Source organism: Lissotriton helveticus, chromosome 1_1 (assembly GCF_964261635.1).
Source record: "Lissotriton helveticus chromosome 1_1, aLisHel1.1, whole genome shotgun sequence".
NCBI classification, from domain to species: Eukaryota; Metazoa; Chordata; class Amphibia; order Caudata; family Salamandridae; genus Lissotriton; species Lissotriton helveticus.
In genome coordinates this window covers 293,632,780-293,646,159 of record NC_136057.1, presented here as the reverse complement: position 1 = coordinate 293,646,159, position 13,380 = coordinate 293,632,780, and positions in this window count along the sequence as shown.

The following is a 13,380-nucleotide window of genomic DNA, read 5'->3' as shown; positions in this document are numbered from 1 at the left end:
TCTGTTGCTGCTGCCAAGGTTTGTTGGTGTTCCATCTGGACACCGACCCTCTGGTTCTCGACTTACGACATTGGACAGCTTGTGAATGACTCCTGGTCTTCCTTGTCTGGTCCTCAGAGCTGCAACGACAAGCTCACCGTCAACTCTCCTCCATCTTCCGTCATCGGTGGTCATTGGTCATCCATGCCTCCTGATCACTCCAGAGTGGCATAGACTCTGTCTCCCCTGCTTTCAGGTACTTCTCTTCAGAACACATCCTTGGATTCCACTGGACTCTTTCACCTTCTAAGCCAGCGGCATCTTCACTAAAGTCCTTGTTGGACCCGGCCTCGTGGCGTGGTTCGCCTCTGTCCCTCCACACCCTGTGAGCATAGGCCTGTACCCCGAGTCCCCTGCCCAGCCTCCCCGTTAGTGTAGCCTGCACCCCGAGCCTGGGCGCCCTACCCCAGCGAAGCCTAGCTCCCCCTGGAACCTCGACCAGGCCTGCCTTCCCCGCTCCACTCCCGGCTCCGAGCGCCTAACCTTGCATGCCCCACAAGGCCCGGACGCCATCTTCCCTTCCCGACATCCCTGTCTCCCTGGGCCTAGCGTGACCCCGACCCCAGTGAAACCCAGGCTCCAAAAGCACGCCAGTCCCGGCTGGGGGGTAAAGGGCTCCCGAGTGAGATAAGCCAGGGAGTTTCGATGGCACCTCAGGCCTCCCCTGAGGGGCTGGTTTCTGTCACACCTTTGGCCCTCCCCTGTGGGCCAGTTTCGAGCCCCCCTCTGGCCTCCCCGAGGGCTGGCTCCAGACCCGCTGGGCGTCTGGGAATCCCCGGACCCATCTTTCAAAGGGATCAAAGAGCCAACCACCGGACCTCGCCAACGACCAGCCCCCAGGGCAGGAGGCCTCTGCCTGCGAGGGTCCGGAGATCAAAGAGCAGAAGGACTATAACTGGGCCCGCCCGACAACTAGCGGGCAGTTGTATCTTGGACCTGAAGCCCTGCTGATCTGATCGCGGCTAACCCTAAGAAGACTCATCCTGAACCTCTGAGCCCTGCTGACGCTGTCGCGGCTCAAGCTGAACTTGTAACCATCGGAGCCCTGCTGACGCTGTCGTGGCTCAAGCTGAACGTGTAACCATCGGAGCCCTGCTGACGCTGTCGCGGCTCAAGCTGAATTGAATCATCGGAGCCCTGCTGACGCCGTCGCGGCTCGACCTCTAAGACCATCGGAGCCCTGCTGACGTTGTCGCGGCTCGAGCTGAACCTGCCCCATCGGAGCCCTGCTGACGCTGTCGCGGCTCGACCTCTAAGACCATCCGAGCCCAGCTGACCCCGTCGCGGCTCGAGGAGTACTCTGGTCCAGCTGGACCATCGAGACCACCATCACGACCGAGCCAACTCGACGGAGGTGAGGCAGTCAGAACGACCATCATCCCGTGCCCTCCGGCTCGAGGATTGAGAGCTGTGCGTAGGGTACGCCTCGTACTGACCCAGAGACTAAAAGACTTCCCCCTTCCCGAATCCTCTAAGACTTTGTGGTCCCTTGACCACTGTGTATATAAGAGTGCTCCCTTCGTTATTTGCTTATATAAAGATCTTGTTACTAAAACCCACCGGTGTGGTGTCTGTTCGTAGTGTGGTGTGAGCTCAGTGTGTACGATCCTAGACCCGAAGTCCTCCCCGGTGAGGACCTCACAATCAAGACTCGGCAAGTTCTGTGGGAGAGGTGGGTCTTGGGGTGTCCGGGTGAGCACAACCTGGCCCTCTGAGATTGCCCCTTCTAACATTGGTGGCAGCGTCGCGATAAGAACCTACGTCTAGGGATCGTACAGTATTGACACACTACCCGAACGAAGAAGCAGCCATGAGCGTCACCACCGACAAGACCACCTTCCAGATGGAGCTTCTGGGAGACTATTCGCACCGAGAGCTCAAGCAATTCTGCAAAGATCTCCGTATCCCGTCAACGGGATTAAGCACCAAAGAGGACTTCCAACAAGCTCTAACAGCCTGGGTGGAGGCCGGAGCACAACCTCCAGCCCTGACAGAAGCCGATGGAGGGGGAGCCCCCCTGATCGAAACCCACGCCCCAGAGCGAGAAAGAACAGAGTCCCCGACGCGGACTCCCAGCACGTAGAAAGGTCTGTCTCGAGAAGAAGTGACCGACCGAGAACGCAACCGAAACCACGAACTAGAACTAGCCCGTCTGAAAATGGAAGGAGAACTCAAGCTGGCCGAGAAAAAGCTAGCCATCGAGCAGCTGTGGCTGCAAGGAGAACTGGAGGAGAAGAAGCTCCAACGAGAACACGACGGAAAGAAGCTCCAGCTGGAGCACGAGCGCAGCATATTGGAAATAGAACTAAAGGCCCGGAACGAAGGCAACAAAACAGCAGCGACCCGAGAGGCCGTCCCCCCGGTGGAACCAAAGGTCCACATCCCCAAGGACGTGGTCAAGGAATATTATAAAAACGATGACATCCAGCAATGGTTCAAGGCCTACGAGGTCGCCATGACCTCCCACCGAGTTCCGCAGAAAGATTGGGGAGCCGGGCTGTGGGGTCGATTCCTGAGTGAGGGGAGAGACACCCTACTCGACCTACCGTCTGCCGAACAGACCTCCTACAGCCACATGAAAGAGGCCCTCCTCACAAGGTACGGGCTCACCCCGGAAATGTACCGCCAACGCTTCAGAGACTGTAAGAAGATCCCTGGCACCACCTGGGTGGAATATGTCCATTTCTACAGCCGGGCCCTGGAAGGGTGGATCAAGGGCAGCAAAGTATCCACCTTCGAGGGGCTCATCGACCTCATTGCATATGAACATTTGTCCCTGAATTGCTTTGTGGAACTCCGACAGCACCTCCTGGACAGCAAGCTGGCTGACCCCCGGAAACTGGCCGTCGAGGCCGATCGCTGGGTGAGCACCAGAGTCCCCCGGGGGCCCGGGGGAGATTCTGGCCGAAATGAACAGGGGTCGTCCCGCCAGAGGGGAGCGGGGAATCAGAACAGACAGAGGGGTTCCCAGGTAGGGTCCCCGCGTAGTCCCCCCAGAAACCAGCCCGGCACCTCGCCTCCCACAACGCGCGCAGGGTTTCCCCCAGCTAAGCCAGGGCCCCGAGTCAGCCAAGCCTGCTACCATTGCCAGCAACCAGGGCACTATGCCAATGACCCCCGCTGCCCTTTGTTCAAGAAACCTGCCGCTGCAGGCCCCCCAGCGCGTCACATCACCTCAGTAGCCCTAGAAGAAGAGGAGGGAGAAGAGGAGTTTGAGGGCGCAGACCCCGCGGCTATGATGTTAGTCTCCCTGGGGAATAGGGAAATGGTCCCCGGAGCTCCCCTACCCGACAATACAGAGAAGTACCGACAGCAGGTGACTGTCAATGGCCATCACATAGGGGCGCTCCGAGACAATGGGGCCAGCATCACCGCCGTCAAACTGCACCTCGTCACCGAGGCCCAGATTGTTCCCCACATCTCCTGCAGGGTGATCGCAGCTGATAACTCCGTCCCCACCTGCCGGATAGCTCAAGTCCCGTTCGAATGGGGGGGCGTCTCTGGGGAGTTACGAGTGGCAGTCCGCTCAGACATGCCTGTGGACAGCCTGCTCGGCAACGATCTCGAGAGCTCCCCATGGCAGCGGGTTGAGAAAAGGACCCACCTGGAGATGGTGGGCCTGCCCGAGTGGGCCTGTGTGAGCACCCGGTCGATGACCGCCCGAAGGGCCACCCCCGAAGGGGCGACCTTAGAGGCAGCACCGGCGACCCCTGAGGACCCCGAGGTCCCTGAACCCTCCGGACCCCTGAGCGGTTCCCCGGAGAGAGCTTCCCCCCCGACGCAGGCCCCCTCAGCCCTGGCGTCGAACCAACCCCGAGCCTGGGCGACCTTCCTGAGCTGGCCCAATGGCGCCAGGAAGGGGGACCGGCCCAAGAAGAATTCTGCCTAGAGCAGACCTCCTGTCCCTCCTTGGTTGGGCCGCGGTAGCAGGCCGCCGCCCAGGCCGCCGGTGACCAGTCCGGCTCCCAATTGGTATATTGGGAAAACGGCCTCTTATACAGCGAGCAAAAGTCCGCCGAACTAGGGTCCGGCCGAGTGCTGGTGGTCCCCCTACGCTTCCGCGGCTTCCTCCTGAACCTGGCCCATGATGTGCCCCTGGCGGGACACTTGGGCCAAGACAAAACATACCATCGCCTGGTCACCCACTTCTACTGGCCGGGCATGCGCTCCGATGTGGAAGCCCACTGTAAGTCCTGCCCCACATGTCAGTCCAGCGGAAAGAGCGGAGGGAAGCGCAAGGCTCCTCTCCAACCCTTCCCCGTGGTCAGTACCCCCTTTGAGAGGGTGGGAATCGACATCGTGGGCCCTCTCGACCCCCAGACCTCCTTGGGTCACCGCTTTATCCTGGTGCTGGTGGACCATGCCACCCGATACCCCGAAGCCATTCCCCTCCGAACGGTGACCGCCCCCGTAGTGGGACGGGCCCTCATGGCCATCTTCTCCCGGGTGGGATTCCCCCGAGAAGTCGTCAGCGACCGAGGGACAAACTTCATCTCAAAATACATGAAGTCCCTGTGGCAACAATGTGGGGTGACGTACAAATTCACCATCCCATATCACCCCCAGGGTAACGGTCTGGTGGAGCGATTCAACCGGACCCTCAAGGGAATGATCATGGGTCTCGAAGAGCCCCTGAGGCGTAAGTGGGACGTCCTCCTTCCCTGTCTCCTCTTCGCATACCGCGAAGTCCCCCAGAAGGCCCTGGGGTTCAGCCCCTTCGAGCTGCTCTACGGGCACCCCGTCCGGGGACCCCTCACCCTGGTCAAGGAAGGGTGGGAGACGGCGGCCCCAGCGCCCCCTCCCGATGTGTTTCGATACATTCTGGCCCTCCGGAACCAGACGAGGAAGTTCCGAGAACTGGCCGAGGCCAACCTCGAGGCCAGCCAGGAAGAGATGAAACGGTGGTATGACCAGAATGCCACTCTGGTCGAGTTTCAGCCCGGACAGCGGGTCTGGGTGATGGCCCCCGTAGAGCCCTGTGCCCTGCAAGACAAGTGGACAGGGCCCTTCAAGGTGGTTGAACGCAAGAGTCAGGTGACCTATCTCATCGATGTAGAGTCCCCCCGGAACCCCTTGCGGGTCCTTCACGTAAACCGCCTCAAGCCCCACTTTGCCCGGTCCGAGTTGAGTTTACTCCTCGCCACGGACGATGGGGAAGAAGAAGAAACGGAGCCTCTCCCCGATCTCCTGTCCACGAAAGAAAAAGATGGCTCCGTAGAGGGGGTGAGTCTCTCCTCCTCCCTCTCTCCCGAGCAGCGCGAGGACTGTCGCCAGTTGTTGGGACAGTTCTCGGACCTCTTCTCCCTCACCCCCGGCGTCACCAACTGGTGCGTCCACGACGTGGACACCGGGGATAGTCCACCAGTACGGCACAGAGCCTACCGCGTCGCTGACCGAGTCCGGGCCTGCATCAAGGCCGAGGTATCCAAGATGCTAGCTATCGGGGTGGTCGAAGCCTCTGACAGCCCATGGGCTAGCCCCGTGGTCCTGGTTCCGAAGGCAGCCGCCCCCGGTGCTGTTCCCAAGCTGAGGTTCTGCGTCGACTACCGCGGGCTCAACGCAGTCACCAGAACCGATGCGCACCCCATCCCCCGAGCCGACGAGCTTATCGATCGCCTCGGGGCTGCTCGCTTCCTTAGCACATTCGACCTGACCAGTGGATACTGGCAGATCGCCCTCACCGAGGGAGCTAAGGACAGGTCCGCTTTTTCCACCCCGGATGGTCACTACCATTTCCGGGTGATGCCCTTCGGGATGAAGAATGCCCCCGCCACCTTCCAGAGACTGGTGAACCAGGTCCTGGCTGGGTTGGAGGAGTTCAGCGCTGCATATCTGGACGATATCGCAGTATACAGTTTCCACTGGCCCGAGCACCTCCAGCACCTCTGGGAGGTGCTGACCGCCCTGAGAAAGGCTGGTCTCACCATTAAGGCAAGCAAGTGCCAGATCGGACAAGGGTCCGTAATCTACCTCGGGCACCAGGTGGGAAGCGGCCTCGTAGCCCCCCTCCAGCCCAAGATCGATGCCATCGTGGCCTGGAAGGCCCCCACGACCCAGACGGAAGTGCGGGCGTTCCTAGGGCTCACGGGGTACTACCGCCGGTTCATTAAGAGTTACGGCAGCATCGTAGCCCCCCTCACGGAGTTAACCTCCAAAAACCAGCCGAAGAACGTCAGCTGGACCGCCGCCTGCCAAGAGGCGTTCGAAACGTTGAAAGACGCCATGTGCACCGCCCCCATCCTACAGGCCCCCGACTACTCCCGAGAGTTTGTCGTCCAGACGGACGCGTCCGAGCATGGCATCGGAGCGGTCCTGTCCCAGGTGAACGAGAACGGCCTAGACCAACCAGTGGCATTCATTAGCCGAAGGCTACTCCCTCGCGAACAAAGGTGGAGCACCATCGAGCGGGAGGCCTTCGCGGTGGTTTGGGCCCTGAAGAAGCTGAGGCCCTACCTGTTCGGTACTCACTTCCGGGTCCAGACCGACCACCGACCCCTCCGGTGGCTAATGCAGATGAGAGGGGAGAATCCCAAATTGCTGCGCTGGTCCATCTCCCTCCAGGGGATGGACTTCACTGTTGAGCACCGGCCTGGCTCTGACCACGCCAACGCAGACGGCCTGTCCCGATTCTTCCGCCTCAGCGAAGAGAACCCCCAAGAGGATGGGTAGTTCTCCCCGCCTTCAGCTGGGGGGGGACGCGTGTTGGACCCGGCCTCGTGGCGTGGTTCGCCTCTGTCCCTCCACACCCTGTGAGCATAGGCCTGTACCCCGAGTCCCCTGCGCAGCCTCCCCGTTAGTGTAGCCTGCACCCCGAGCCTGGGCGCCCTACCCCAGCGAAGCCTAGCTCCCCCTGGAACCTCGACCAGGCCTGCCTTCCCCGCTCCACTCCCGGCTCCGAGCGCCTAACCTTGCATGCCCCACAAGGCCCGGACGCCATCTTCCCTTCCCGACATCCCTGTCTCCCTGGGCCTAGCGTGACCCCGACCCCAGTGAAACCCAGGCTCCAAAAGCAGGCCAGTCCCGGCTGGGAGGTAAAGGGCTCCCGAGTGAGATAAGCCAGGGAGTTTCGATGGCACCTCAGGCCTCCCCTGAGGGGCTGGTTTCTGTCACACCTTTGGCCCTCCCCTGTGGGCCAGTTTCGAGCCCCCCTCTGGCCTCCCCGAGGGCTGGCTCCAGACCCGCTGGGCGTCTGGGAATCCCCGGACCCATCTTTCAAAGGGATCAAAGAGCCAACCGCCGGACCTCGCCAACGACCAGCCCCCAGGGCAGGAGGCCTCTGCCTGCGAGGGTCCGGAGATCAAAGAGCAGAAGGACTATAACTGGGCCCGCCCGACAACTAGCGGGCAGTTGTATCTTGGACCTGAAGCCCTGCTGATCTGATCGCGGCTAACCCTAAGAAGACTCATCCTGAACCTCTGAGCCCTGCTGACGCTGTCGCGGCTCAAGCTGAACTTGTAACCATCGGAGCACTGCTGACGCTGTCGCGGCTCAAGCTGAACGTGTAACCATCGGAGCCCTGCTGACGCTGTCGCGGCTCAAGCTGAACTGAATCATCGGAGCCCTGCTGACGCCGTCACGGCTCGACCTCTAAGACCATCGGAGCCCTGCTGACGTTGTCGCGGCTCGAGCTGAACCTGCCCCATCGGAGCCCTGCTGACGCTGTCGCGGCTCGACCTCTAAGACCATCCGAGCCCAGCTGACCCCGTCGCGGCTCGAGGAGTACTCTGGTCCAGCTGGACCATCGAGACCACCATCACGACCGAGCCAACTCGACGGAGGTGAGGCAGTCAGAACGACCATCATCCCGTGCCCCCCGGCTCGAGGATTGAGAGCTGTGCGTAGGGTACGCCTCGTACTGACCCAGAGACTAAAAGACTGTCCCGCTTCCCCCTTCCCGAATCCTCTAAGACTTTGTGGTCCCTTGACCACTGTGTATATAAGAGTGCTCCCTTCGTTATTTGCTTATATAAAGATCTTGTTACTAAAACCCACCGGTGTGGTGTCTGTTCGTAGTGTGGTGTGAGCTCAGTGTGTACGATCCTAGACCCGAAGTCCTCCCCGGTGAGGACCTCACAATCAAGACTCGGCAAGTTCTGTGGGAGAGGTGGGTCTTGGGGTGTCCGGGTGAGCACAACCTGGCCCTCTGAGATTGCCCCTTCTAACAGTCCTCCATTGTGGTCAATAGCGATTTCTGATGTCACTTCGCACCTTTGCACCCTGCTTCCTGCTTCCTTGATGTAGGTATCCTGGTTCCTGGAGTATCCACGGGTGTGGTGACTCTCCAACCTTTCATCTTCCACAGGGTTTTTTATGGGTCCACTAGGAAGGGCCCTTCTTCTTCAATACTGCAACTGCGACTTCCTCATTGACTTGCATTGCGTATGCAGCTGTGTTTCCACTCTGCACACATCCTCCGAGGGGTTCCTGAATACTTACCTTGTGTGGTTCCTTGGGTCCCCAACTCTTCTGAGTCTTCTGGCAGTTCGCAATCCACTTTTTTAGTATATGGTTTAGTCCCCCCTGGAGATCACTGTGTATTTTTACATACTTACTTGTTTTCTTTTTAAATATTGCGTGTATTGTGTTCATATCTCCGGGTAGGAGATATACCAATGTGTTAGTGAGTGTGTATAATAAATATAACTATTTTTATAACTGCACTGTGAGTTTCTTTTTTGTTTAACCTAAACTATATGATTAGTTCTGGTAAAACCAACTGCTTAACACTCCTTCTGGACTAAGCCTGAAGGTTGCTCTCCACAGCTACCACTTAGAGAGCTTTCTACGGTGTCTAAGACCACTAAAATCACAATAAGGGTTGTTGATTAGTGCAAGGTGTTTCACTTAAATAAATGTGCACCATATACTAAGCCAGCCTCCTACACATACACATTCAGTTTATACATTACTGCTAATCTGCTTTTTGCCTTAACTTTCAATAAATCTTTACAGTTTGATACTAAAATATGACCTGTCCTGTTTTTGTGGAGCCTAATGTGCTTCAAAATATATTGAATATATTGATTTGTTGACCAGGCTCAGGTGTGGAGCACCAAAATTCTTAGGGGATTACTATTGATCTCTGTTCATTAAGTGAAGCGCTTTATGGTTCTTGAATTTACATAAAGAAAAGCATTCAGAGTGCTATGCAGAATACGACTGTTGCATATGGGTACCTTCATGCAGAATACAACCTTTGCCTATATAGAGATACCTGGCAGAATGTTACCTGTGTATTGTAACATCTAGAATGCAACCTGAGTTATGGGTGCCATGCAGAACGGGGCCACCCTAGTGAGTTATGCCAGAAACGTTTGACATGCTGACTATAGTGTTCTGATGGACTCTGTACAAATGTGATGTAAGTGTTCTGGTGTGTTAAATAGAGTTCATGTTTAGAATGTTGAATTTGTGGGGGCGTGACTTGGACGGCAGTGGCGATGGCTGCCTAACCGAGCCGCTCTGCAGAACAGGGAGGTAGGTAATAACGGGGTAAACCCTTTCCTCATCGACCTGGGTCAGTATATAGTTACAAAAAAGTGGTCGATTACAAAACATTTTCTAATGTAAATTTCATCATTAGATTATAAAGGTACACACACTGTTTTGATTGAAGATTTTAGAAATTGCATTGTATTGTATGAAATGAAATATAATACCTGTGACATCACTACCCACAGCTGAATTAAATTCAGTTTCAATGCTACTTGATTCGTCTGCAGAACAGGGAGGCGACTTCTCATAGACCCTGGCGATAACCCAACTCGATCGCCATAAAAATACCGGATTCCGTTAGCCCACGATGAGCGGCACTGAGTGAGCGGAAAGGTGTAGTGGGGTCTACACCTTACTGCCGTTATTTTAAGACTTTTCTCTCGCGCCTGTGGAACCGACGTGGGCGATTTAAAATGGCGTTGCGGTCCCGTTATGGTCCTGCCTGACGCTGGGAAGTATCTGTGTCCGCCGACCCTCTACGGACCCACCGGAGGCTGCCAGAATTGAGAACGGAGACTACGAAATGCCTTCAGGCACTTTCGTGAGGTGAGCGACCTTGCCTGCTGCCGCACTGCCCAGGTACAACTCCGCTCTGCCTGACCTTAAAATGGCGGCTGCCGGGATGCTTTGCCAGCGCGGCCCCGGAATGAAGAGCTTCTGCGAGGGGAGAGCCTAATACCAATGGTGGCCTGCATTGCTGCGAAACTACGGGGAGCAACCAACAACTTCTTACATACAAGGCGCTCAGCAGCTGCTTTCTTTGGCCCTTGTGACCCACACCCACGAGACTTCACCATGACGCCGGGACCATCGATCTCAGACTCTCCCATTAAAGCCAGGGCGGACATTGCAGCCACCATGGATATGATACTTAAAAAGCTAGCTGAAGTCCACAACCTGGCCAAATCCACCAAAGGCAACAGCTTGAGCTCACGTCAATCAGAGCAGATATGAGGACTATGAATAAGAGCTTGGGAGAAGCGGAACAACGCCTGAGCGATATGGAGGACATGTCTATTCAATCATCGAAAGTAATAAAGCGCCTTGAAACTACCACCGACGCTCTTAGGAGACACAACGCCGAGTTGGAGGACTGCAACAGACGGGGGAACATCCGTATCTTTGGTGTGCCAGAGAACTCTGAAAAAGACGCAGAATCGTGTGATGGATTAACACCATGATCTCTTGACTTGGTAGGAGTATTCTGCATCATTCAGAAACTCTGTCCATCACCACCCCCCTTTTCCAAAATCGGTTTTATCCACACTATGTGTGGGAGGGTATGCTCAGACGTGAGTCCCTTGCTCATTGCACCATCAGGATTCAAGCAAGCCGGGCCGAAGAAGGCTGTGATGCCAGAAACCGGTCCCCGGAAGCTTGTGCCCTTCCCAGTATAAGAATTGGCTTGGTAGTTTGGTTTGCCCTGTTCCCATCATGCACTGGGACAGGAACAGACTATTTTGCATATAGCCAGGTTCTGAGCTGGGATGGTGCATTGAGCTAAAAAACGGTGATGGATTAACACCATGATCTCTTGACTTGGTAGGAGTATTCTGCATCATTCAGAAACTCTGTCCATCACCACCCCCCTTTTCCAAAATCGGTTTTATCCACACTATGTGTGGGAGGGTATGCTCAGACGTGAGTCCCTTGCTCATTGCACCATCAGGATTCAAGCAAGCCGGGCCGAAGAAAGCTGTGATGCCAGAAACCGGTCCCCGGAAGCTTGTGCCCTTCCCAGTATAAGAATTGGCTTGGTAGTTTGGTTTGCCCTGTTCCCATCATGCACTGGGACAGGAACAGACTATTTTGCATATAGCCAGGTTCTGAGCTGGGATGGTGCATTGAGCTAAAAAACGGTGATGGATTAACACCATGATCTCTTGACTTGGTAGGAGTATTCTGCATCATTCAGAAACTCTGTCCATCACCACCCCCCTTTTCCAAAATCGGTTTTATCCACACTATGTGTGGGAGGGTATGCTCAGACGTGAGTCCCTTGCTCATTGCACCATCAGGATTCAAGCAAGCCGGGCCGAAGAAGGCTGTGATGCCAGAAACCGGTCCCCGGAAGCTTGTGCCCTTCCCAGTATAAGAATTGGCTTGGTAGTTTGGTTTGCCCTGTTCCCATCATGCACTGGGACAGGAACAGACTATTTTGCATATAGCCAGGTTCTGAGCTGGGATGGTGCATTGAGCTAAAAAACGGTGATGGATTAACACCATGATCTCTTGACTTGGTAGGAGTATTCTGCATCATTCAGAAACTCTGTCCATCACCACCCCCCTTTTCCAAAATCGGTTTTATCCACACTATGTGTGGGAGGGTATGCTCAGACGTGAGTCCCTTGCTCATTGCACCATCAGGATTCAAGCAAGCCGGGCCGAAGAAAGCTGTGATGCCAGAAACCGGTCCCCGGAAGCTTTTTTCCTTCCCAGTATAAGAATTGGCTTGGTAGTTTGGTTTGCCCTGTTCCCATCATGCACTGGGACAGGAACAGACTATTTTGCATATAGCCAGGTTCTGAGCTGGGATGGTGCATTGAGCTAAAAAACGGTGATGGATTAACACCATGATCTCTTGACTTGGTAGAAGTATTCTGCATCATTCAGAAACTCTGTCCATCACCACCCCCCTTTTCCAAAATCGAGAAGCGGAACAACGCCTGAGCGATATGGAGGACATGTCTCTTCAATCATCGAAAGTAATAAAGCGCCTTGAAACTACCACCGACGCTCTTAGGAGACACAACGCCGAGTTGGAGGACTGCAACAGACGGGGGAACATCCGTATCTTTGGTGTGCCAGAGAACTCTGAAAAAGACGCAGAATCGTGTGTAGCGTTTTTGGAAACATGGATCCCAATGATCACCAAGATCGACTTCCAGCATGGCTTCGAACTGGACAGGACGCATAGAATCCCCACCTTCACCGATAAACAAAGGAAAGGGCCACGTCCCCTGATTTGCAAGCCTCTCAGATTCCAGCATGTTGAGGCTATCCTCCAATTCGCACGGAAGAATCACCATATCTCATGGGAAGGACAATGCATAATCTTCACTCAAGATTTCTCTAAAGACACGGTTGAACTGCGAAAAGGTTTCCTCCAGCTGCGAGACAAACTCAAAGCAAAGAGCATTCCCTTCTCCTTTGTAGGCCCATCTAGATTTAAAATCATGGAGAATGGAAGACCACACTTCTACACAGATCCCAGAGACTTAGCGCGTCACCTGGAGGGCTGCCCAGCACAGAGTATGGACCAGTCAAGCGGCGCATCAAACAAAAGAAAAACGGCCAACCACGACTCCCATGACTCTGTCCCAGCCTGAAGCCTGTTTGTGATACTCTTAGATCGATTGTGGTGACTACGTTTGCTGCTCTGTACGCCATGCTCATTCCCAAGCATGTCTTCCCTGAGATGTTGACTGCGGCAGAGACTGCATTCTAGTGTCTTCTAATTTGGCCTACCAGTACCGTGAGTGATGCCGTAGGTATCTGCTTAGGACATCTCAGTTCTTCACAACTAGTTCTTAGCAATAAGATCTACACTCGTACTCTTAGCAATAAGTTCTACACTCGTTTAAATTGTTAATTCAACAAGTATCTACTACTGCCGACCTTAGAAGGGCTAATTAGCGCACACGCTATATTGATAGCTTTATGATAGAGTTAGCTGTGCTCTGAGAACTGTTTGCAATAAGTCGTTAATTATTTCCCCACGTTGTACTTGTGATAGGTATTCTAATGCTACTGACCCCTGTTGGAGGAGATGGGATACATATGTCTTTAAAACGTCTCTGAATGCCCTGTTGTGATCTATTTGTGAGATGTGCTCGCCTTAATGCT